The sequence below is a fragment of the Antechinus flavipes genome, chromosome 2 (assembly GCF_016432865.1).
Source record: "Antechinus flavipes isolate AdamAnt ecotype Samford, QLD, Australia chromosome 2, AdamAnt_v2, whole genome shotgun sequence".
Taxonomy (NCBI): Eukaryota; Metazoa; Chordata; class Mammalia; order Dasyuromorphia; family Dasyuridae; genus Antechinus; species Antechinus flavipes.
The window spans coordinates 681,532,418-681,558,273 of NC_067399.1; the positions used below are offsets into that span (position 1 = coordinate 681,532,418).

A 25,856-nucleotide genomic window follows, 5' to 3' on the forward strand; every position below is an offset into this window, starting at 1 on the left:
GTTCTATATATACAGAATGGGCATTGGTTTCAAGAGAAAAATTGGGAGGGGGCATAGGAGGTAACTTTTAGTTAGAAATTAACGTGGGCTCAAAAATCCTTTCTCTTTTCTGTATGTTTTGTGTTAAGACTGCTTTCCATATATAACTTTTAAGATGCCAATTCAAGAAGCATTTCTGGAAAGTATGTTGTACCAGGCACATTGTCAGGTACTGGGGATACAAAGACAAAAAGGGGAACAGTGCCTTGCTCTTAAGAGAATTGATTCTCCATAGGAGAAAGAATATACACCTTAATAGGTTTGATTTTTCACACTTGTACTTCTCTGTCACATTTTAAATGTAGCAAAGTGTTTATGTACATATGTGTTCTCATTTGAGCCTTACAACAACCTTGGGATGTTTTTTATTGGTTTTCCTATTTTATATACAAGAAAACAGGCTAAAGAGAGTAAATGATTTGTTCAGAGTCACCTAGCTGGGAAGCAAGATTCTAATCCCTACCTTTCTGATTCCAATTTCAACACTTTATTCACTGCATCTCCTAGTTAATTCTAAGTATATGTGAAACACAAATGGAATAAATCCAAAACAATTTTAAGATGAAGAAAATGACAAGAAGAGGGGGAAAAGGGAAGGAATCAGGAAGTCTCTTATAGGGACTGTCAATGGAGATATGTTTTCAAGGAAGCTAGGGATATTATTGCATGGAGATGACAAATGGAGAATGTTCAGATATGGAGTACAACTCTTGTAAAGGAGAGGAAATGGGGGGGCAAGAAATGTGCATGAGGGATATAGAGGCATTCAGCATTATATTATTAGAATTTTTTTCTTATACTCCGCCACATATGTGATTCAACAAAATATTAGTCTAATAATATTAGACCAGCGTCCTGGGGAAAGTGCTATGTCTCAAAGACTCCTCTTGTCTTAATGGTTAACTCTAAGCATATCTAATAGGGACACAGAATTGCTGTTTTGAAATTGCTTTCATATTCTTCTTGATAACTTACCTTGGATGATTGCATTTAACAACCACTATCCCCCAATTAACTTTAGAAATTCACACTTATCCTAATATTTAATACACACTTTATTCTCCTCCATTATTATAGGTAAGATAATGAACAGTAACAGGTTACTTAAAAGCAGGGGAATGGCCCTTGACCACTTCTTTATGGGTGACTTCCTTTGTCAACAATTCTTCAGAACCTTTTCATACATGTACCATTTCATAGGGTATTTTCTTTTCTCTTTGCTTTTAATATTAAAAAGGGAACATTTATTCAAGGATCTCTTTGGGATATATTATGAAGAAATTTTAGTCAGGTAAACAGTTCTACCCATAGGAAGAGATAGTTAATGGGAAGAGAAGCATAGCCATAAAGGCTTTTGATAGCATGCTGTTGTAAATTCTGAACCATTCTATACACTTGAAAATTAATCCAAGGAAGGGTTAAGATGAAAATCTTTACTAAATGTAAAAAAATCTCAATATAAACTAAGCAATGGCTATAAACAGTTTAAAGTTCACAAATTCGACATCTATTGTTACTTTTAGTTCTTTAAATTTTGCTTCAATTGCACATTATTTTCACAAATCTATGAAAAAAGAGAAAAATCTACCAAGCTTCATTGCACAACTAGCATGTGGAAAAACCATGCTAGCTGCTAAGGGAAAGATAGATTTCCCATGATCCCTGTCATCAAAGAATCTGTAATTTTCTTGGGAGCTGAGATATTTATATAAATTGCTGTAAATCCAAAGAAACTACGATACAAGAATGTTGATGTTTTTTCAATTTCTGAGAGAACCCATGACATGATGGAATAATGCCTTGAATTATCGATTTAAATGAAGCAGAGCTTCACAAAGTCATCCACATTATTCTCTCTACTAGCGTCATTGAAGTTCAACTTTAAGACAAAAGTCAGGATGACTGGCAGTGGCCTGGGAAGCAGTGGACATTTTTAGCACCTTTGCTGTTTGACCAAGCTCTAAATGTTGCACAGTTCCTGCTTCAGTCACCTTCATGGTCATTGGACAAATTGTTCTCATCTTCCCATTCTTCTGGGGGAATGTCTTCACATGGTAGAAGTAAATATCTCTCTAACTCTCTGATGTGCTTAAGAACTATTAGTTAGTCTCAATATGATTTAGTCCATCTATCAAGGCAGTTAGTTTTACTTGACTGTGACCACTATACATGCTACAGCTTCTTGGAGCCACAGGTGAGAGTTAGTGAATCAGGTGGTCACCAGACATGAAAGAGGAACACTGAAAAGAGCTTGTTATTCTTCCCGCCAGAGCTGCTAGTCTTTCTTTAACACCCCATATAAGTATTGCCTGAGGATGAATTGCTATGAAAATCTGAAGAAGGAAGGAACTATTTCTTGAAGAAAAGATTAATGAAAAAAGTGACATTTAAGTAGAATCCTGCAGGAAAGAAAGCATTTTAGATGGCAGGGCTATGAGGAAAAAGACATTTCAGACTTAAGAACTAAGGAACCTCTTACTCACTCCCTCTTATTCTGCCCTCTCAGTTGAAGACTTTGCTTCCTAAATAATTTAGAAAATATCACTTATTTGATTTCCCCCTTTTGATTTTTCCCATATCTCAAAACTTCTTTCTATCAAGTCCTCATCTCTATTCCTTTGTTTTAGACTCTAATGAAAACATGGCTTTTCTCCTTGTTAAAGATAATCTATGTATGATTTAATGTGTCCTATGCTTCCTTATCCTATTCAGGGAGCTTTTGTTCTCAATAATTCACTTCACTTTAACTTTCTCCTTCATCTTCCTTTTCCTCTTCCTCTTTTTCTCCCTCACTTCCTCCTCCTTTTCTTCCTTTTCCCCTTCCTTTTCTCATTTCCTTTATGACAATAATTTCTTATTATGCTATATTTTATTTGATTTCAAATTGCCCTTAATTATAATGAAGTGAGCAACCAACCACTGACTAGCTTAACAATTATAAATCATAGTGTGTGGCGATTTAGTCTCCAATATTACTCTTTCGAGAGGAGGCCTTTTTATACTTCTTTCATCTGCAAGTTGTCCTAAATATCCTTTTTAGTCTTCCAATGGTGGTAACTTTTATATTTTCCAGGTTGACTATGTCCACTCTGAGACTTAGCTGCTCTGATTAGTCCCTCAGCTAACCAACAATGCTGCCTGTATACTGATACTTTGAAAGCCTCAAAAATCTTCCCTAAAACCTACATTGCATCAAGAGGCACAGTGACATATACTTTGGGGGCTTCATTTTTCTTCTTCGTAAAAGAAACTTAATAATGTATTTATCCCCAAAATGATTATTCCCCATTAATGGCAGCAACAGCAGAACTATTGAAATATAGCTGTGTCTTTCATGCAAGAATATGTTTTGAATGCAGCAAGGGGTAGGCCAAGGAAGATTAATGTGTATGAAAGAAGAAAAGTTGTTTGAGAGAGAAATTAGGAGAGGATATTCCCATGTCTTCATAATTTCATACATATATATCTTAGAGCAGCAGCAGCAGCAGCAGCAAAAAAAAAAAAAAAAAAGAAAGAAAAAAAAGACTAGAGGGTATAGAGGGCCAGAACTTTGGAGAAGTATACTTGAAACAAGGTGTTAACTCAGTGGAATTGATGAGATGGTGGTTCTCTAGTTCCCATAAATACTTAGTATTTAGCATGGTGATGTAATGGTTGGCTAGTTCACACATACTCATTATAGTGTAATGATATAATTGTAATAGGGTATTTAAACTGGGGACAAAGTCAGACTCAGAGGGAGACTGGCTGAAATTGTCCAACTGTTGGAGGAGACTGGCTCAGACTGAGACTGGATCAGACTATGACATTCACAGACTATGAAGGAGACGATAAAGACTTTGGAAAGCTAGCCCAGGTATTACAAAAAGGAACTGCTGGGGAGGGTACAGATCATGCCTTAGGTCCAAATATACAAAGAAACTTGTCAATGATAGGACAGGAATAGGTCAAGAACAAGTTGTAAGTACAGACATAGCCAGGTGAGGAATGACGCAAAACTCAGCTCTTCTATTAGTTTTATTCCCATCTATCATTATTTCTCACATACATAACAGCGTATAAACTGAGCCTGTGTCCCAGGCCTGTGATAGGGCATTTTAGGAGCTATATTTTTCTTCTTTATGTTTGGTTGTGAGTGCTTAGAATGAGGATTATTGGCTTGATTCTTTCCCCCATTTTTCTTTTCTTCCCCAACATAGCCACAGAACCACAATAGAATTAGGGTATATCTCCACTCACAACCAAGCATAATCTGAGTTTTATTTATATATGTTTGTCTTTGGATGCAGTTGTCATATAATTTTATTATGACCAATCCTCTAGGTAGAATTAATTCATTGCAACAAAAGAAATGCCAGGTTAAAAAAGAAAGAAATAAAAGGAAGGAGGAGAAGATAGAAAGAGGAAAAGGAAAAAAGGAAGGAAGGAAGGAAGGAAGAAAAGAAGGAAGAGAGGGAGGAAAAGTATTTTTTGGTAGCCAGATTCTAGCTCTGTTTCTTAATGCCTTTTTGACCTCTGCTTGGTATATCTGCCATGTGACATTATTTAGGGGTTTCTGGGGAGGATGGTGTATGTATACCTGGCATCCAGTTTACTCTGCTTTTGGATCTTCAGTCTTCTTATCATCTTTCTTCTGGAAAGGGAAAGATTCCCATCTCCAGCCATTAAAGATGTCCTTTGATATACAAAATCTAAAGGTTCTGGACCACAGAAGTAAAAACTGACCCATTCACACCCAATAATAAGAAAAGAAACTCCCAGAATCATTCTCACCCTCAATGAACTGTTACTGTTTATTGTTGTCATGGGTCTTTCATTTTTGAAGAGGACCAAGGACATCATGGGAGTATATCTTGACTTGCAAATGAAATACATTTAAGTGGACCAATGTCATTGAAATCCAGTAACTAGACAAAGTCCAGATGACTGGTGAGAGCCCAGGATGCAATGGGTGATCTTGCATTTTTGATGTGTAACCAAGCTCCTGCACCTATTTAAACTGCCTTCATGGCAGTTGGGGGAAAATATTGTCATTTTTCTATTCTACTGGAAGAAGTCTTCACAAGCCCAGTGTAAACATTCTCCAATCTCACCAACAGGTTTGAGGCCAATTGACTCCTTTCACTCTGATTTAGGTGAACGTTAAGATGGTTTCACCATGGTGTGGTTGCAAATCTGACCCCTTTTCCTTTTTATTCTTGGGTCTCCCTGTTCTGTTTATATGCATGCTGCCATGACAAACTTGATCTATCAAAAGAGCCCATCATTTTCTCTCAGTAGGTTTCTTTTGCTATTTCTATTAAGCTGAAATAAGCATAATTCTATTATGAATGCAATTATAAAAGTGCAAAGAATATGTAAACATGGCAATCACACCTCCTTCCCCCAAGGTAAGAGGAAATTGAAACACAAACTACTTCTATATGATATCTAGTTTCTTTTTTTCTATAGGGATGTTAAAAAACTTTGGAACAACTTAGGCCACACTGCTCTCAATGTTGTGTTTAAGAGACACATCCCAGTGTATTTATTCCCCACCATCCATCTATTCAGCACACCCAGGATTATTAGAACGTGGCCGGTTATATTTTACTATTTACTAGCATTCCTGGATAATACAGAATGCTCTCTCTAATTGCATGGACCCATGCTCTGTTGCCTATCTGGGATACTGGTTGACTTTCTATCTTGTTTTCCTTTACATTCCTTTATTTCCTGCTACATTAAAATGTTTGACATTACCGATTCACCAAGGCCTCTTGTTGACAATACTTGTCTGAGTCTCCGGAGTGCAGCACAGGCGGGTGGGAGCAGACAGCATCATTGCTAAGTGCTATGGGCCCAGCAGGAAGCTTGGTAGAGACAGGCAACTTGGGAAAAGCATTAGAAGAAATTAGCTGTTCTTAACACAAATCTCTGAATGTGTGTGAAAAGGGGCTGAAAGCATAAGTGCTGAGGCCCATGGCTCTGCAGGTGGTAATGAGGCCCCACAGACACAGAATGGGGCTGATTGCAAACCAAGCACATTAGTCAACAAACTCAGGTTATGCAAGCCCATTATGGGTCTACATGGCACATGGAAACACATAGAAAAGGAAGAGGTGAAAGGTAGATTTCTTTAGGCCTCTATGAGGTGGAACATCTGGCTGGGTTGATGTCATGCAGACATTCAAATGCCCACTTGTTTCTTTCCTGAAGAATATAATTGCCTCAAAGATTCAGGATTGTTTATTTCAGTAATGGGCTTCTCAGCACCAAGGACAGAACCTTGCTCTGTTAAGGCAGTCTGTCAATAAAGATTAAGTGCCCTCTATGTGTCAGGCACTGTCTTATACATTGGAGATATAAAAGAAAAAAAAAAAAAAGGCACATATTCTTCTTCTCAAAAAAAACTCACAGGCTAATGGGGAAACATTATATAAGCAACTTTGTACAAATAAGCCATGAGTGGAATAATTTAGAGATAATCAACAAAGGAAAAGGATTAAAAGTAAAGAGAGGGGGCAAGGAAAGGCTACCCTTCAAAGATGAGGCTTTCTTCAAAAACTGAGAGAAATCAGGAGGCAGTGAAGAGGAAACAGAGAATTCTGGGATCATAAAAATAAAAATATTTTCCAATAGCCAAGATAGTTGAATGAGCAGTAAATTGTAATAACTCTCCCATAGTCACTTCCAAATAACCATAAAATAGTGCCCCCAAACAAATCCTGGTGCTGCAGAACAAGCAAAAAAGATGGAATGAAATTATCTTTTAATCCAGCAAATTTGGAAGATTGACAAGAAAGCTCTGTCTCACTCATATAAAAATAGAGTGCACTCCAAGAAAGGAAGCATCCCAGAAAGGCAATAGTAAACCCTACCTCAGCAAACCAGCTGGATATCCTAAACTCCCATGGAATGGAATAGGCAAGTACCAACACCAGGACTTTTTACATGTCTCAGCATAATTACGGGGATGGATAGACTCTAGTTTAGAGAACCTCACATGCTTTAGTAAAGCCCCAGGCAAACAAGCAGACTCCAACCTTACAAATATCTAAGCAGAATGGCAGCCATTCTGCAGAGCTCTTCTCCCCCACATGGCATGCCCATGCTTCAGAATAACCCGGGGCAATAGGCAGCATCCAAGAGCCAGAACTCCTTAGCACATGCCAGGCACCATTACTAGGACCCCAGCTCAGCATGTGGTAAGCTATTACCTCCCCCCTACATCTACCAGCAATACTAAAAACCCTCATCCCACTCCCTCAATGCAGCACCAAATATGAAAGTCCTCTATGGGCCTCAGGGGCAACATAAGTACAACACCAGGTAAATAACCAGAGCTTATATTCCCTGGCACAAGAAGCTTGAGACAGTGCTCTTTTTACTCTAGAAGCAGAGCCCAAATTTGAAAGAAATGAAAAAGGCCAAAATAGATGAGCAAAACAATCTGGCATAAATAGTGAGAGGGAAGATCAAGACATTAATTCAAGAATACAACAATGTCAGCATCTATTGGTAAAATTTGAAGAAAAATGGTGAATGATATCAGTCTCAGAAAGAATTCATGAAAGAGTTAAAAAGGATGCTTGGAAATCATATGGAGAAGGTAAAAAAAAAACTGGGAAAAGAAATGAAAGTGATAAAAGAAAATTACATTTAAAAAAAAGAATCAATAGTTTGGAAAAAAATAAAGCAACTCTTTATAAAGTGCAATTGAACAAATGGAAAAAGAAATACAAAAACCAACTGAGGAAAGCAACTTCCTAAAAATTAGGCAAGAAGAAACTAGTAATTCTATGAGATATCAAGAATCTATCAAGCAAATTCAAAAGAATGACAAAAATAAAAAGAAAATGGAAAATAACTCATTGGAAAAACTGACCTGCAATATATATCCAGGAAAGACAATGTCAGAATGATTGGACTAACTGAAAATCTGAATCAAAAGAAGGACCTAGACAGCATATTTCAAGAAAGTTTTAGGAAAGCTACCCTGATATCTTGGAAGAAGAGAGCAAATAGTTACTGAGAGAACCTACCGATCACCTCAGGAAATAGAAATTCCCTCAAAAACGATCTAAGAAGCATTATAGTCAAATTACATAAATATCAAATAAAGAAAAAAATATTGCCAATGGTTAGGTGGAATTGAAATTTTGGGGACTCACAATCAGGATGGACCAGGATTTAGCAACTACATAGGAATGGAGGAACATGATCTAGAAGACAATGGAGCTAGAATCACCTACATATTAAGTATAATACATCAAAGACAGAAATCATCAAAGAAATGGAAGAATTTCAAGCTTTCATAAAAAGAAGAGAATTGAACAAAAATTATCTCCAATATCAACCCAAAAGAAATATAAAAGAGTAAAAGGGAGAATGAAACATAAGGGATTCAGTGGAGCAGAATTCTTTCCTACATGGAAAGATGATAATTGTAATACTTGAAAATTATACCACTAATAGTACAGTTAGAAGGAATATACATAGGTAGAGAGTGTAGGTTTGAGGTGAATTTAAGGGAATGACATTAAAAAACAATTAATGGATGAGAAAGAGGATTACACTGGCTGCAGAAGGAAGAGAGAGGTAGAATGGATATATTATTTCATGTGAAATTACAGTGGAGGAAAAGGTGGTAGGCTGGGCAATGGACATCACTTCAGCCTCACTCTTATCAGTATTGGCTCAAAGAGGGAATAACAACTGATTGAATATAGAAATCTATCTTATTTGACAAAAATGCAGGAGGGCAGTAAAATTAACTAAAATGTGAGTGTGTTGTGGGGGACTGACAGAAGAGAGGGCAGACTGTGGGAGGTAGTGGACAGAAGGAAAACACTGTTTAAAAAGAAAAGGGTGAAAGGAGAGAGAGAAAAGAAAGGAAAAATAGAAGAGAGAGATACACATAGTAATCATAACTGAATGTGAATGGGATGAACTTTCCCAAAAATTGAAAGCTGAGAGAATCTACAATATATTGTTAATAAAAATGTATTTGAAATAGAAAGACACACAGAATAAAGGTAAGGGGCTAGAGGCAATAAATATGGAGAGAATGAAAATAAGTGTGTGGGGATGATAGGTCAATCTCATGGAGACATGGTAGGAAATAGGGTAATTTGCATATATAGAAGGGTTTTCCTTTGGAAAGAGAAGGATTCCCTCATAGGAAAAAGGAAACAAGGTGGTAACAGTGGCAGAAGACATATAGGAAAAGCAAATTGAGGAGAAGGGGGAAGAGGAAGCAAATTCTAGGTAAATTACCTTAATTTTTTTCGATAAAATATAAGTCCAGGTTTTCAGCTGAAGAGAGAAGGGGATGAGAACCCCTGGATCTGGGAGGAGAGATAAAAGGATATGGAAAAGCTGCTGTGATGACTGGAATAAGTCCACCAGAGAGGTATAAAGAATTTTCTTATAGCAGGGAGGACCCAAATAAGATTATAAACATATTTGCAGCAGATCTGGCAAGGACAGGTTTTTTTTTTTTTTTTTTTAATCTTCTCCCTATCAATTTGATAGCAAGTGAACAGGAACAAAAATGAAAGTCTCACTTGCTTACCAAGAGGGTAATTAGGGCTGAAACTCAAAACAGTGAGAGCATAAAGAAGTTATCACCCTGGCCTCAGTGTACAAGACCACTCCCTAATAGTTAAAGTCTTTTAAGATTTAAAGATTTCCCGATTTTTCTTGTGCAACAAGATAATTGTATAAATATGTATACATACATTGTATTCAAAATATATTTTAACATATTTAACATGTCTGGGACTACCTGCCATCTAGGGGAGGGGATGAAGGGAAAGAGGGGAAAAGTTGGAACAGAAGGTTTTGCAAGGGTCAATGTTGAAAAATTAATGCATATGTTTTGTCAATAAAAAAACTATAATAAAAAAATAGAGATTTCCTTGACAATAGCACCACTCATTTATAAGTGTATAAGCCAGTGATATAAGTATCACTGTCCTCACTCTGAAGAGGAAGAAACTAAGTTCCTGTTTCATGGACTACTTTGTCTATAGTCACATATTGACTGTTTCTGCGATGGAACTGGTACCCAGGGCTTCCTGACTAAATCCAGGGCTTTTTTTTTTTTTTTTCAGAAAAATGTGCAGCTTTTCAAGTAGTTTTATAATTGTTTCTCCTGAAGCTCTCCCGAATCTGACGAAGATTGCTTCATTGGCTATTGACAGCACCTTAATGTGTATGAGGAAAATCCCTCTTGCAGAGGTACGAACAATCATTTAAGCTCACAGTACCAATTGTGGGCCATTACTACCTGCTGCTGAGTGAGCATCAATACAATTGACCACTAACTGCTATTTCACACCTGCTGTGTCAGAGCTAAAGACACACCAGATACTGTCATGATACCATCCACTGCAAGTACTATGTTCTACCTGAAAGGTTCAGGAAACCATCTTGCCAACTAATAAATAGCATTAAGATCACCCTTTGATTGTCAGCAGATGCCTTGAAAATAAGCTCTGCAACTTGGCTCAGCTTTAGGAAAGCACAAAACAGTGATATCTCATTCAGGCTAGACCAGTAGAGTTCACAAGGAAACAGAACCCCCATAAACAGACATTTGAAGACATATCCAGATGTGCATGCATGAATATATGTGTGCACACACACACACACACACACAGATCTTAGTGCTAACAGGGTAAGGCAGAGTCAGGGAATACGTCCTTATTTAGGATAAAAAAGAATAACTTTCCTTCCCTAACAACAGTTAGAAATTCCTAAATATTTACAAACAGTTGACATTTAACAGACTAATTATAATGTGACTTTCATTATATATTTCTTATGTATCCAGAATGGAAATGTATACAATACTTTAAAGTTTTCAAAAGTATATCATAGATATTATCTTGTTTGTGTCTCACATTAAACCTGTGAGGTGAGTCCTACCTACAGGTGGTATTATATCCATTTATCAATTAAGTGATTATGTGACCGGCTCATGGCCATATAGCCCATAAATGATTCCCTGAATTCAAGAATTTTAAATTTGGAAAGGATTCAAACTGAGGTCCTGTTGACTCCATCTCTAATCAATCAATAAACATTGTTAAGCACATGTTCTAGGCATAGGATGAGAAACATCAGTTGAGATGAGATCAGATGAGAAAACAGTTATTTCACTGCAATTGGGAGTTCCAAGGTGAGTGTATTCACTTTCATGATGCTGATTGAGACCTTGGATTCAATTTCTGTTCTTAGAGAACTACCTATAGAACAGAGAAGTTAAATGCTATCCTCAGGCTTATGCAGAAGATAGTAGAACAAAGACTTGACAATCAATTGTCTTGGCCTTGGAGTCTCTTACTAAAGAATAAGCAAATTATTTATTTTTTATATGTTTAAATATATATATATATATATATATATGCATATGCATTCATATATAAATAAATATATTCATATGTATGCATATATAAATAAATGTATGTATATGTGTGTATAATATTGATTTCTTACATCTTCTGTTTCATAGGTGAGTGCATCTCACTCATACTCATCTTTATATAATTAATTACTTCCCTTTGCCCATTTTTCTTATTTTTCTTCTGTATAGTGCTAACCACAGATTTTGGTTTTATTTTCTTTTTTCTTTTTCCTTTTAATCTTTTCTTTACTATCCTCTCCTCAAACGTATGGTTTGTTTAGCTTTAGACTAATCCCTCCCTAAATCTACCATCCTTATTTCTTGTCTTTTCTTGTTTATACCTATATCCCTGTTGAGTGGGTTGGTTGGTTGGTTATTGTCTTCATTCTCAAAGAGGATCCAAATGATGCTACTATGTAAGAATCGAGTTACAGTGTGTCCAACTATGATTGAGCAGACCAACATGAACTTGAAATGTTCTGCCACAGATCAGGCACAAATAGTCTCTAAGAACATTTAGGATGGATTCTCTCCCATCACACATCTTGCATTTATTCTGAGCTATTTCATTTCTGCTTTGTTCATAGAGGACAGCCCCTTCTCTGATGAGGGCATGCCTTACTGAGCAGTCCTGTGTCAGTATCTCCTATGTGATACATGTGACTTCTAAAGTTCTTAAGAGAGAGACACTGTCAAGGTCTTGTTGAAGTTTTTCTGATCACCTTATGAGAACTTACCCTGTGTGAGTTTGCCATAAAATAGTATTTTTGACAAGCATGCATTAAGTTTTCAAATAATATGGCTAGTCCAATGGAGTTGTGCTTTTTCTCTTCCTTTCCCTCTTCTTCTTCCTCTCTCAGCTATGGTGAGTTTTCTTCTCTCTCTCTCTCTCTCTCTCTCTCTCTCTCCTCCTCCTCCTCCTCCTCCTCCTCCTCCCTTCCCAAGTTCACTGTTGAGCTAATCCATGCATGTGTGTATATGCATGTGTTTGTGTGTACATGCATGTGTGTACACATGCATGCATGTGTTCTTGGACTCTGAAATCTTTTGACCATTTTAGATGAAAGTAAAATTCTAGTGATGACTATTTCCTCTAAGTCTGCCTATAGCTCTGCTTGGATAATCCAATTATGTGTATTAAAAGTCCTCATCTCTTTCCACTCATTTTCTCTCCATGTATCTCCCTTAAAGCACTTAAAAAAATAAAAACTTCATCTTTTATCTCACTTGACTACCAGTATGATAACCTGTGATATTAGAATACTTGAAGAGCCTTTTAAAATTTCACTTAAAGACTCATTTTTTTGCTGTTCAGTCATGTTCTTCTCTTAGTGACTCTAATATGAATCCCATCCTGTTTCTTTGTCAACTCTGATTAGGTCAGTTTTCCAAAACTGCCTTGTTAGTAAAATCTTAATAGGAATTTAGCCTCCTGGACTGTCTGCTTACCATAGTTGAGGCAGCCATATTATGCCCAGGCTGCCTTGTTAACATCTTAAGATAACTATGATAGAAATTCAGGCTTTCCCAGATTGTCTTGTTAGCATCTTCAAGATAGTCCAAACATATCAATACACATCCTGATTCTCATCCTTTATTTCCCCTCTTCCTCTGAGATTTTCAACGTTAATGGTGTGAAATCTCCAAGGTTATATTTCTCCTATAAAAGATCTGTTCGAAATGTAGACCCTTACTATTCCTTTTCAGGAGTAGCCCACACTCTCTCCACCTCATGACATCTTCTCTTTAATGGCATCTCTTTAATTCCTCCTGATTAATTTTAAGTTCCACTAGGGAACTTCTCTTCCCCTTTATTAATTCATATAATAAATACCAATCTTTATAACCTGTGATGAATGGCTGATTTGATTTCATTGAGTTGATTGTGACTGAACTGCAACTGAATCACCATTACACTATTTTCATATACTCTTCTTTTATAATCTATTGTTCTCTGAAATCTATTTCATATTTACCTCTTCAATATCATTTGGGGTTTTCTTGGCAAAGATATTTGTTTTTTCCTTCTTCAGTTCATTTTACAGATGGGGAAATTAAATCAAATAGGATCGAGTGACTTGTTCAGGGTCACATGGCTAGTAAGTGCCTGAGACCAGAAGTTTCCTCAGTCTGTCATCTAGCTGCCCCATTTTCATTTACCTTACTTCATTGAGGATTTTTCTTCCATCACAAACCAAGGTCTACCTTTTTTTACCCATTTCATTTTTTTTAACCCACATCTTTTAAAAGAAAAAAAAACTTATACGATAACTTTTTAATTCACATTGAAGACTCTTTCTTCACAGCCACACTCTTTAGCACTCCATTCTTTCATATTCTGTTTAGTTCTTCAGGGGATTTTTTTCCCCCATGTATGCAAAACTTTTGATTCCAAATATTTTTACTTTCTCTTTTAGAACTTTCTTTCTTTCTTTCTTTCTTTCTTTCTTTCTTTCTTTCTTCCTTCCTTCCTTCCTTCTTCCTTCCTTCCTTCCTTCCTTCCTTCCTTCCTTCCTTCCTTCCTTCCTTTCTTTTTAAGTCCTCGGATCTTGTTGGCCTGCATTATTTCTTTCTATTCTGTCACCATGTTTAACAATTAACATTCAAAAACTGCTTTAATATTTCAAAACATTTTACAAATACCATCTCACACTTTGGGAGGTAGGATGCAATTGATGAGGAGAACAAATATAAATTGACTTACTCAGGGTTACAGAGCTAGTAAGTTTCTCAGTCTGGATTTGAACTTGTGTTCCTAATTTCAAATTCAGTTGTCTGTGGCCTGTTGTAGGATGCAAGATATCTGTTAATAAAGAAACAAAAACACTTAAAACATAAAGTTAAAATAAAGGGTGCAACAAAATTTATTCTGGTAACAATTTTCATTTCAAAAAGATAAATATGATTAAAATATATACATATAAATAAATACAGATAAAATACATTTTGCCAAAAGATAACATAAAACAATAAATTGATTTCTATGCTTAAGAAAGATATCTTAATGATATGCCTTCTAAATACTTTAAGGAAAAGCTAAATTAATTCTAAGGAAAAATATACAGTAAAACAACAACAGTAAGGGACCTTAATTTATTGATATGAGTCCTAGGTAAATCTAACTAACAATAGACTTTTAGTAGACATAGATATGTGTGTATTATATATTCCTAAGTTATTCATGGCACTAATTGAAAAACCAATTATGATGTGGTATGAAAACCTCAAAAACAGATACAGAAAAGCAATATTAAAACCAACTAGAGACAAAATAACTTTATCCTAAATAAAAAAAAAACATAACTATAAAAAATAAAACTTAAATAAGTTGTTCAAAGAACAAATATAAATAATTGAAAACTTCATTAATAATAATAACAAGAATGATAATAAGAGTCTTGGGATGCAGCAAAACTAGGGAATATTAAAATATTTAATATTTGTATTTTTCCTACTTACATGTATAATAATTTGTTATATTTCTTTTTAAAACTTTGAGTTCCAGATTCTCTCTCTTTCTCCCCACCTCCACTACCTCTCCACCATGTGAAGTTATGTAAAACATTTCCAGAAATGTCATGTTGTGAAAGAAAACTTAGATCTACTCCCCCCAAAAAAAGCACTGAAGAAAAATAAAGCAAAAAAAAAAAAAAAAAAAGAATATGCTTCAATCTGTATTCAGACACAACCAGAAAACCCAAGAAATTAAAAAAAAATGACAAAATAAAAACCTAGAACATTAAAGAAGAGTTGAACAAAGATGAACACCACAATAAAACATATTGAATTAATAAATACAATTAGGTGTTTTTTAAAAAATATAAACCATAAATTAATCTGAATAAAAAGAAGACAAAAACTAAATTGCTATTATGAAAAAATGAACAAAAGGGGGTGGAGCAAAATCAAAATGGTAGGCTATAGGCAGCCACACAGCTGAATTTTCCCAAAATATCTCTCCAAACAACTTAAAGAAATATCTCAAATTAACTTTTATAGTGGGAAGTCCAATAAAAATTTTTGATGAGACATTTTTCTGGCCTAAGAAAACTTAATAGTTAGACAGAAGCAGTCTATAAGTCTTGGGTGAAGGTCTGGTGAAAGCTTCTTTGGATCCTATAGCCAAGTAGCTATAGCTGCAGCAGTTCTAGTATATCTCAGCCAAGACATGGTGAAAAAATCAGACAACTGCTGAGAAAGAGATTATAAGGGACACTTTAATTGGCATTTGGTACAGGTGGAACTAATTGACAACTCTACTGCCCATACAAAGTTCTGTGACACAGTTCAGTGGTGGAGGGGAACACAAGGCTATGTAGCTGCAGAGGTCCAGGGGTCCTTCTTTGGTAAAGACTAGATTACAGAATAGGAGACCAGTGACCATACCTCCCCTAGGATCCTACCACTTTTGGAAACATCAAAAGCTTGTAGAGCCCCAGAACTAACTCTAAAGACAGCAGCACATGCAAAAATTCTGAATTTTGGTATAGTGCCTCCATAAACCCAATTTTAACATAAAGTTCAAAATCAAGAAATAGATTTGAAAACTGAATAAACACTGCTACAACAAAACAGTTTAACCATAAAAGGCTACAATGATGGCAGGAAAGGCCAAGACATAAAGTCAGAAGAAGATAATAATGTAATAATATCTACAAAAGAGCCTTAAAAATAAAATGTGCATTGGAACCAAACTAAATAAGAATTTAGAGAGAGCAGGGAGAAAGAGAGAGGGAGAGAAAGAGAGAGAGAGATGGAGGAAGAGAGAGAGAGAAAGAGAAAGAGAAAGAGACAAAAAGACAGAGAATTATGAAAAGCCAATTCAAAGTTCAGTAAAAGAAGCAAAAAAGATACTAAAGAAAATAACACCTTAAAAACCAACTTGCTTAATGGTAAAAGAGGCACAAAAAGTCATTGAAGGACTCTTTAAATTTTTTATTTTAATAATAATAGCTTTTATTTTTTGAAATACACACAAAGATAGTTTTCAACATCTACTCTTGCAAAATCTTATGTTCCAAAATTTTCTTTCACCCATCTCATTTACTCCCTCCCCTGGAGAGCAAGTAATCCAAAATAGATTTTACATGTGAAGCAAAATTTTAAAGAAAATATTACCATAAAGACTTCAGAAATCTAGCACTAGGAAAATATACTATGATCAGGTGGGTTTTTTTTCAACAGACACATATACTAAATTTTATTGAGCCAGTCTCCAGTTGATTGGTGTCCCCTCAATTTCTAATTTATTTGTTTTTTTTTTTTTTTTTTGCCTGAGAAGAGAGCTGCTATGAATATTTTTTTGTACATATAGGTCATTTTCCTTTCATTTTTTGAATCTTTTTTGGCATTAATGCCTAATAATGATGTTGTTAGGTCAAAGGATATGCATGCATTTATAATCCTTTGGGCATAGATCATGTCTTTTGATCATTTATGAATTAGGGAATGGCACTTTTTTTTTTATAAATTTGACTCAGTTCCCTCTATGTCTGAGAAATGACTCCTTATTAGAGAAAATGACTTCAAAATTATTTTTACAATTACTACTGCTAACTATATTTCTTCCCATTTATACTATTATCTCTCTTTTTACACTATCCCTCCTAAAAAGTGTTTTGCTATTTACTACTCTTTCCCCTGATATGTTTTTTTTCTTTTATCACCCTCCCCCCTTTTTGTCTTCTATTCCCCTCCTATTTTCCTTCAGGGTAAAATAGATTTCTATATTCATATTGCAAATGTATATTATTTCCTCTTTATACCAATTCTAAGGAGATTAAAGCTCATTCACTCTCCCTCTCTTCCCCCCTCTTCTCATGCACTGCAAAAGTTCGTTCTCTTTTTCACAGCAGACAAATTTTGTCATTCTATTTTTCCTTTTTCATCTCTCCTGGAATATTGCTCTCTCAAGCCTTAGTTTGATCATTTTAAAATAAATAATTATACCTTCATATTCAACACTACTTCTAACTGTCATAATACTGAGAAAATTATCATGAGTTACAAGTATCATTTTGCCATATAGGGATGTAAACAAATATACCATATTAAATCTCTTATGGTATCACTTTCCTGAAGACCTTCTTATGCTTTTTTAGAGTCTTGTATTTGAAAATCAAAATTTCCATTCAGCTATGCTTTTTTCATCATGGATTCTTGAAAATCCTCTATTTCATTGAATGACCAGCTTCCCTTGAAGTTTTTTGTTCAGTTTTGCTGAGTAGATGATTCTTGGTTGTAATTCTAGCTCCAATGGAATATCATATCCCAAGCCCATTGATCCTTTAATATTAAAGCCACTAAATTTTGTGTTATCATTACTGCAGCTCCATCATATTTCAGTTGTTTCTTTCTGGATGCTTGTAATATTTTCTCTTTGACTTGAGTGGTCTGGAATTTACCTATAATATTTCTCAGAGTTTTCATTTTGGAATATCTTTCAAAAGGCGATTAGTGAATTGTTTCAATTTTTACTTTGCTTTCTGGTTCTAGAATATCAGGACAGTTTTCCTTAATAAGTTCTTGAAAGATGATGTCCAGGGTTTTTGTTTGTTTGTTTGTTTTGTTTTTATCATGACTTTCAGGTAAACCAATAATTATCTCTCCTAGATTTATTTTCCTGGTCAGTTGTTTTGCCAAGGAGATATTCCACATATTTTTGATACATTTTTTTTTATTTTGCTTTGTTAAATTTTGATTTCTCATAAATTCATTAGCTTCCATTTGCTTAATTCTATTTTTTAAAGAATTATTTTCCTCAGTGAGCTTTTGTACCTCCTTTCCCAAATGGCCAATTTTGCTTTTTAAGGCATTCTCCTAATCAGGCTTTTGTATTTCCTTTTTCATAACTTCCAGTTCTTTTCCTAATTTTTCCTTTATTTCTCTCACTTGATTTTAAAAATCCTTTTTGAGCCCTTGCATGGTCTGAGTTTAATTCTTATTTTTCTTGGAGGCTTTGAATGTAGAAGTTTTGATTTTGTTATCATATTCTGAGTATGTATTTTGATTTTCCTTGTTACCATAATAACTTTCAATGGTTAGAAACTTTGTTGTCTGCTCATTTCCCTAGCATATCATTCAGCTTTCAACCCTTTATTAAAGTAGGACTCTGCTTCTAGGGTGGAAAGTGTACTTTCCCAAGCATCAGGAGTTTTGTTCAGCTAGTTTTAGAGACCCTTCTAGGAAACTGACCATAAGCACTTTTTTTTCTGCCCTGAAGCTATTAACAGTGTTCATGCCCTACTGGAGCTTTAAGAGCTAGTGTCCTAAAGCAAAAGAGTTTTACTCTACTGATGCCAGGGCTGTGGCTGTGGCTGTGCTGATTTGACCTGCTCTGGAATTGCATATTGGGCTCCCACCTGACCTTTTCTGATGAGCTTAGAAGTCCTCTGATTTCTCTGGACTGAGAGGTCTGGAAGCCACCAGCACTGCTACTGATTCAGAAGTTGAGCTAGGACTGGGCCCAGCTGTGCTGGGCCAAGCAGCACCTGGACAGCACATTGGACTCCATGCTGGATTCCCATCCTGATGTCACAGATCTTTTTTGTGATCTTCTTAGATGCCTTCAGATGGAAAATGTTCAACTCTATCTTTTTGGTTGTTCTGCTGCTATAAAATTTTGTAAGGAATTTTCTTCGGATAATTTCTACATTTCCTTTCCCAAACCCTCTTGTGATGTTCTCATTTCCTTTCTCTATCTTTCTTCTAGATCTCTTTTAAGATTCTTTTTAATTTCTTCTAAGAGAGCCTTGTGAGATGGGGACCAATTTATATCACCCTTTGGAGCTTCATAGTGACTTTAGGGTTTGAAATCTGTTTTATTCTTTCACACTTTTACACTTTATATCTTTCATAGATAAAAGCTATCTATGGTCAGAGTTCTTTTTTGCCTTTTTGTTCATTTTTCTTTTAAAAAGTTGAGGTCTACTTTTAGGGCAAAGGGGAAATTGTCAAGCTTCTTCTACAAGTAGCAATGGTTGCCCTGAGTTAGTGCTGACTAACTTCTGGTGCTGGATGGGCGTGGCCAGGTCCTGTGAAATTCTGGTATTTAGGGGGCCCACTATTTGCCTTTTGTATTTGTGTTGGATGCCTTATAATTAGTCTGCTGATCTACTGGTTTGCAAACAGGACAGAGTAGACAACACTGCTGTAGGTTACTTCTTTTTTTTTTTTTAATAACTTTTTATTGATAGAACTCATGCCAGAGTAATTTTTTACAGCATTATCCCTTGCATTCACTTCTGTTCCGATTTTTCCCTCCCTCCCTCCACCCCCTCCCCCAGATGGCAAGCAATTCTTTACATGTTGAATAGGTTACAGTATATCCTGGATACAATATATGTGTGCAGAACCAAACAGTTTTCTTGTTGCACAGGGAGAATTGAATTCAGAAGGTATAAATAATCTGGGAAGAAAAACAAAAATGCAAGCAGTTTATATTCATCTCCCAGTGTTGTAAATTACTTCTAATAGATTCTCAAGCATGGAGCCCACACCACCTTGGAACTGTGAACTGTCTGCAGTCAGTGTCTGTGCTCAGCCTGCCCATTCATGACCCACCTCCCCCCATGCCCAATTGAAAGATACCTTTTCATGAGATCTTTGAAATGATCTTCTGCTGGTAATTTGTTACACTTCCAATATTTGTGGATTCTGTCACTCCAAAATTAGTTTGGAGGCTGGATTTGCCATTGGTTTTAGGGTCATAGGGAGAGCAGAAAAAGACATGTCTCTTCTCTGCCATTTTGGCTCCACCCCTGATGCTATAAAATTTGTTTAGAGTCATTATTTTAAGGAATTTGGAGAAGTTAGGCGAGTTCCTCCCTTTGCTCCACCATCTTGGCTCTGCCTCTAGAATTGACTAAACAGAAAAAAAGAGTTATAAAATCTCACTGAAGAAAAATAATTCCTTAAAAATTAAAATTGGGCAAATTAGAGCTAATGACTATGAAATATGAAGGAACAAAAACAGTTAAAAGAATTAAAAAACAGATTAAATAACTCTGAAACATCATCAAAAAATAGCTCTCCTGGAAAACAGATCAAGAGACTAATTAAGGACTATTTGACTATTAAAAGCCATATCAAAGAACCTACACATCATATTTCAAGAATTTTTTTCAAGAAAAACTGTCCCAATATCTTAGATTCCAAAAAGTAAAATGGAAATTGAAATGATCTGCCAGTAACCTCCTTTAAAAGAATTCAAAATTGAAAAATCTTGGACATATAATAGATAAATATTAGAACTGTCAATTCAAGGAGTAAATACTTCAGGCATCCCAAAATAAATCTAAATGCCATGGGACCACTATAATAATGACACAAGATTTAGCAGCCTCTATAATAAAGGAGTGGAGAGTTTGAAAAATGATATTCTGAAGACAAAGTAACTAGTATTTTTTTATTATAGCTTTTTATATACAAAACATATGCCTGGGTAATTTTTCAACAATGATCCTTGCAAAAACTTCTGTTTCAACTTTTCCCCTGCTTCCTTCCACCTCTCCCCTAGATGGCAGGTAGTTCCATATATGTTAAATATGTTAAAAGTATATGTTAAATACAATATATGTATACATATTTATATATTTTGCTGTACAAGAAAGATCAGATTTAGAAAAAAAGTAAAAAAAAAATAATCTGAGAAGAAAAAACAAAAATGCAAGTAAACAATAACAGAGAGAGTGGGAATACTATGTTTTGGTTCACACTTACTTAACAGTGCAAAGTAACTAATATTACAACGTAGAATCACCTAGCCAGTAAAATTGAGTGCAGTCCTTTGGGAAAAATAGATATTTAATGAAATAAGGAACTTCAAATATTCCAGATGAAAAGACCAGATACAAGACTCAAGAGAAGTATAAAGAGGTAAACATGAAATATTAGTCATAAGGGACTCAATAAAATAAAAAGATTTACATTTGCATATGGAAGATGATAGATGTGGCTCCTAAGGTTTTTTATAATTTTCAGGACAGTTAAAAAGAGTTTACATGAACAAAGACCATGGGTATAAATCAATTATCTGAAATAGCCTAAAAAATGAGGGTGAGAGAAAGAAATGCATAGGGTGAAGGGGGAAAGGGAGGAAGAGATAGAATAGGGACATTTTTCTCACATAAAGTAGATGTATAAGAAAGAACTTTCATTATGGGGGGGAGGGGGAAACTGAGATGTTGGTGGCAGCTAATCCTTGAATTCCAATCACAACTCAATTGGTTCCATAAAGGAAAGAACAGTCATACCCCACAACCACTCTCAGTTTTGTATAGAAATGTAACTTGCCCAATAGGTAAATAGGAATGGAAGTAAATGAGAGAAAGGAAGAAATGATGAAAAAGAGGAGGGAAGACTAAGAGACCGTGACTAGAAGCAAAATAGACTTTTGAAGAGAAATAGAATAAAAAGCAAAAGAGGAATGACCAGAAGATAAGGGGATAAAGGGAAATATATAGTTATTAATCATAAATGTGAATATGAATGGGGATCATCTCACCCATAAATTGGAAGAGACAGCAAAATGGATAAGAGCAGGTATCTAACAATATGCTTTTTTTTTTTTTTTTAATATACATGCATGGAACAAAAACACATAGTATTAAACTAAACTGGAACAGAATCTAGTATACTACATCTGAAGTAAAAAGAAAGACAAGGGAGCTCACAATCATGATTTCAGTTCAAGCAAAAACAAAATTAGGTTAAATTAAAAGAGATAATCAAGGAAACTATATTATTCTAAAAGACATCAAAAACAATGAAGTTATGTAGAAAAATGTAGCAACATTCTCTCATAAAGACCTCCATTCTCAAATATATGAGCAAAAAACTGTCAATTTTATTGAAAAAGAGCTATTCTTCCATTGATAAATGGTTGACTAATATGAACAGACCTTCTGAAGGACAAAAACTATCTATAGTTATAGGATAAAATCCTCTAATTGATTGGAAAAGGACAAATTAAAACAACTCTGAGGTGCCACCTTATTCCTATGAGAAATGTCAAATGCTATAATGGATGTGGGAAAAGAGATATACTAATGAACTGTTGGTAGAATTGTGAACTAGTCCAATAATTTTAGAAAACAATTTGCAGCTATACACAAAATGCTGGAAAACTGTATATAACATTTGAATCTGCAATACCATGACTAGTTATATAGCCCAAAGAGAATAAAGAAAAGGACTTATGTGTATAAAAATATTTATAGCAGCTCCTTTGTGGTAACAAAGCATTGGAATTCTAGGGGATGCTCATCAATTGGAGAATCACAAAAAAGGTATTTAATAATTACCTAATTATGATGTCCTACTGTGCTGTAGGAAGTGATGAAGGGAATGGTTTCTGAAAAACCATGGCAATAGCTTTATGAACTGATGCAAATGAAATAAGAAAAAAAATGTGATCTTTGCATACAGTAGCAGTAATTTTGTAATGGCCATCAACTGTCAAAGACTTGATTACTCTGATCCAAGATCGTTCCAAAGAACATTTTTATGGTTTAAGTAGATTTGTTTCCTTTTTTCCCAATTAAAAAATTAATTTAAATTTTAAGAGTTTAAGAGATAAATTATATCCCTTCCTCTCTCGCTCCCCTCCCCACTTCCTGAGATAGAAAGCAGATACAGGTTATACTGGTGTAATTACATAAAACATTTCCATATAAGCCATTTTGTACATGAAGACTCAAATAAAAGAAAAAGAAAGAAAAAAGTGAAAAATGGCATGCTTCAATCTGTATTCAATCAATATCAATTTTTTTCTCTGAAGGCACACAGTATGCTTCATCATTATTTCTTTGAGATTGTCTTGGATCATTGCATTGCTGAGAATAGTTAAGTCATTCGTAGTTCTCATGGGAAAATGTTGCTGACATTGTGTACAACATTCTCCTGGTTCTGTTCACTCCACTAAATATTACAGAAATTTTTTTTTAAATGGTAAAAGTAGCAATCCTACTAAATTATATCTATAACACAAATATTGTCTTAATACAAGACCAGGAAGAATTAAAAGCTCCCCCAAAAGAAAATATAGATTAACATTGGTATTGATAGTAAGAGTAAAACAATTAAACATTAATAAAGAACAAAGATTTGCTTTAGCAACATATCACAAAGATTAGACACACCCAAGTCCAAGTTATATTAAATATGCAGAGTTGGTTGAATATTACGAAAATGTTAAACAACTATCCATATTAATAAGAAAATTAGCAAAAATCATATAATTATATCCATGAGTGCTTTTGATGAAATACACCAATCATTGTCTATTTTGCCTTTCATCATTTTCTCTAATTCTTTTTTGTTCATAAATTCTTCCCTTTTCCAAAGATCTTATAGGAACTATCTCTTGTTCCTCTAATTTGTTTATGGTATCATATTTTATGTTCAAATAATATATCTATTTTGACCTTATTTTGGTACAGTGTGTGAGATGTATGTCTATGCTGAGTTTCTGAAATATTATTTTCCAGTTTTCCCAGAAATTTTTCTTAAATAGTGAGTTCTTATTCCATAGGTCAGAGTTTGGGAATTTATCAAATACTAAATTGCTATAGGCCTTGAATATTGTGCTGTGCGTAATTAATCTATTCCACTAATCTACCATGCTATTTCTTAGCCAGTACCAAATGATTTTGATTACTGCTGCTTTATAATATAATTTTACATTTGATATCTAAACACTATTTAAAAAGGACGTGTCACAAACAAGACTTAATTATAAAGTATCACCTTTTATATTAATGTATATAACATTCTCAGGTTTTATCATATTTGGTGATCAGAAAGAAGAATATTTTCTAGTGACTGCAGATAAGACACATGATTACATTTCATATGCCCATTCTGTCACCATCATCCTTTGGCAGATGAATTCTCCCTACTGTATTCTGACAATCAATCAGAGCTTTAATAATTATTCTGTAAAATAGAAATAATATGTAGATTATGACAAATATTATTATTATTATTATAAGTGGAATGAAAGAGGGCTTGCAGCACCATATCTAAAACTATACTATAAAGTCATGCTTAAAATATTTTGAAAGTTTACAAAAGAGAAACTAATGGGTGAATGAGATTAGCTATAAAATATAAGAAGTTACTATATTTAGTACGCTAGGATTTGATAAACACAAAAACATCAACAACTAGGTTAAAAAAAGATGAAAATTATTGAAAGGTTTGTGGTTAAAAAGGCGCACTTTTTTGTGAATGTGTGAATGAATCTAGAAAGGAATGAATTCTGAAATTCAAATTGCAATTATAAATGAAAAAAACTTTTTGAAGTGTATATGCCCTTTTAACCAGCTATATCACTGCTAGACTTATACCGCAAAGGGATCAAAGAAATAGGAAAAGGGTATTTATTGCAAATGTAGTGTGCTTTCTAGAGCTTCCAAATTGGAGTGCCAAAATATGCTATGGTTTCTAGAGCCCCTGCACTGGGGTGCCAAAATATACCATCTAGACTAGCTCTCTGGAGGATCTCGGGACCAGCCCAAGTCCTTGGTCTTAGTGGAGGAATGAAGAAAGCAGAAGCCCCATGATGATGGTCAAAGATGGAATCTGTTTATTTCAAGTCCTCTCAGGCTTTAAATACCTTAGTAAGATTATATCACCACAGCACATTGCTCAAGTGCTAACTATAAGCACCTTGTTATTGATATATAAATGTCTCTCTTTACTGTAAGTGTCCTTTGCTTCAAGTGGAACATAGGTGGTCACACCCTCCTTGACTTCTCAGGAAGGGTGAGAGCACCAAAGGGAGGTGGGAAACCAAACCAGATATTGTTAGCAGATTCACTCTGGGCTGAAGGGTCTTATACTTTACCCAGAGTTCCCACATTATCTCCAGCTATCTGCAAATGTACAAAAATATTTATAGCAGTCCTTTTAGTGGTGGCAAAACATGGAAGCTTAAGGGGATACCCATCAATTGAGTAATGTCTGACAATGATATCATATGGATGTAATGAAATTCTCTTTTATTGTAAGAAATAAGGAAATAGATTAAAAAAAAAGATATGGAAAATTTCATATGATCTGATGCAACATGAAATAAGCAGAATGAAAATAATATTTTATTATATCAATATTCTAAATATGAACATTTTAAATAAATTTTATAATAATGATGAACAAAATGAATAAGACAAAAAGAAAATCTTAAATATTAACAACACTGTAATGTCATTTTGAAGACTTTAAAAATACTGATCCACGTAATTCTCTAAGAATAGATGCCAGTCAGAAAAAAGGCTTCAATATAGGTGAGAGTGCTACTGTGTGTGAGGAAAGACAAAGAAATCAACATGCCAGAGAGCAAATGTAGAACTATAAAGTATAGGACAACTGGCAAGATAAGTAAGACCTTGATGATGAAGAAATTCAAATCCAGGCTTTTCTC

At 34.7% G+C, this 25,856-nt stretch overlaps 1 long non-coding RNA gene across 1 annotated transcript in view; it reads left to right on the forward strand.

Annotated features, from left to right (window-relative positions):
* Positions 1-10,445, forward strand: part of LOC127547218 (uncharacterized) — a 98,133-nt gene extending 87,688 nt beyond the window's left edge. The window contains exon 3 of the long non-coding RNA XR_007950096.1: positions 10,137-10,445. This is a non-coding gene — a long non-coding RNA (uncharacterized LOC127547218). The remainder of the gene's footprint in view (positions 1-10,136) is intronic.
* Positions 10,446-25,856: the final 15,411 nt, after the last annotated feature.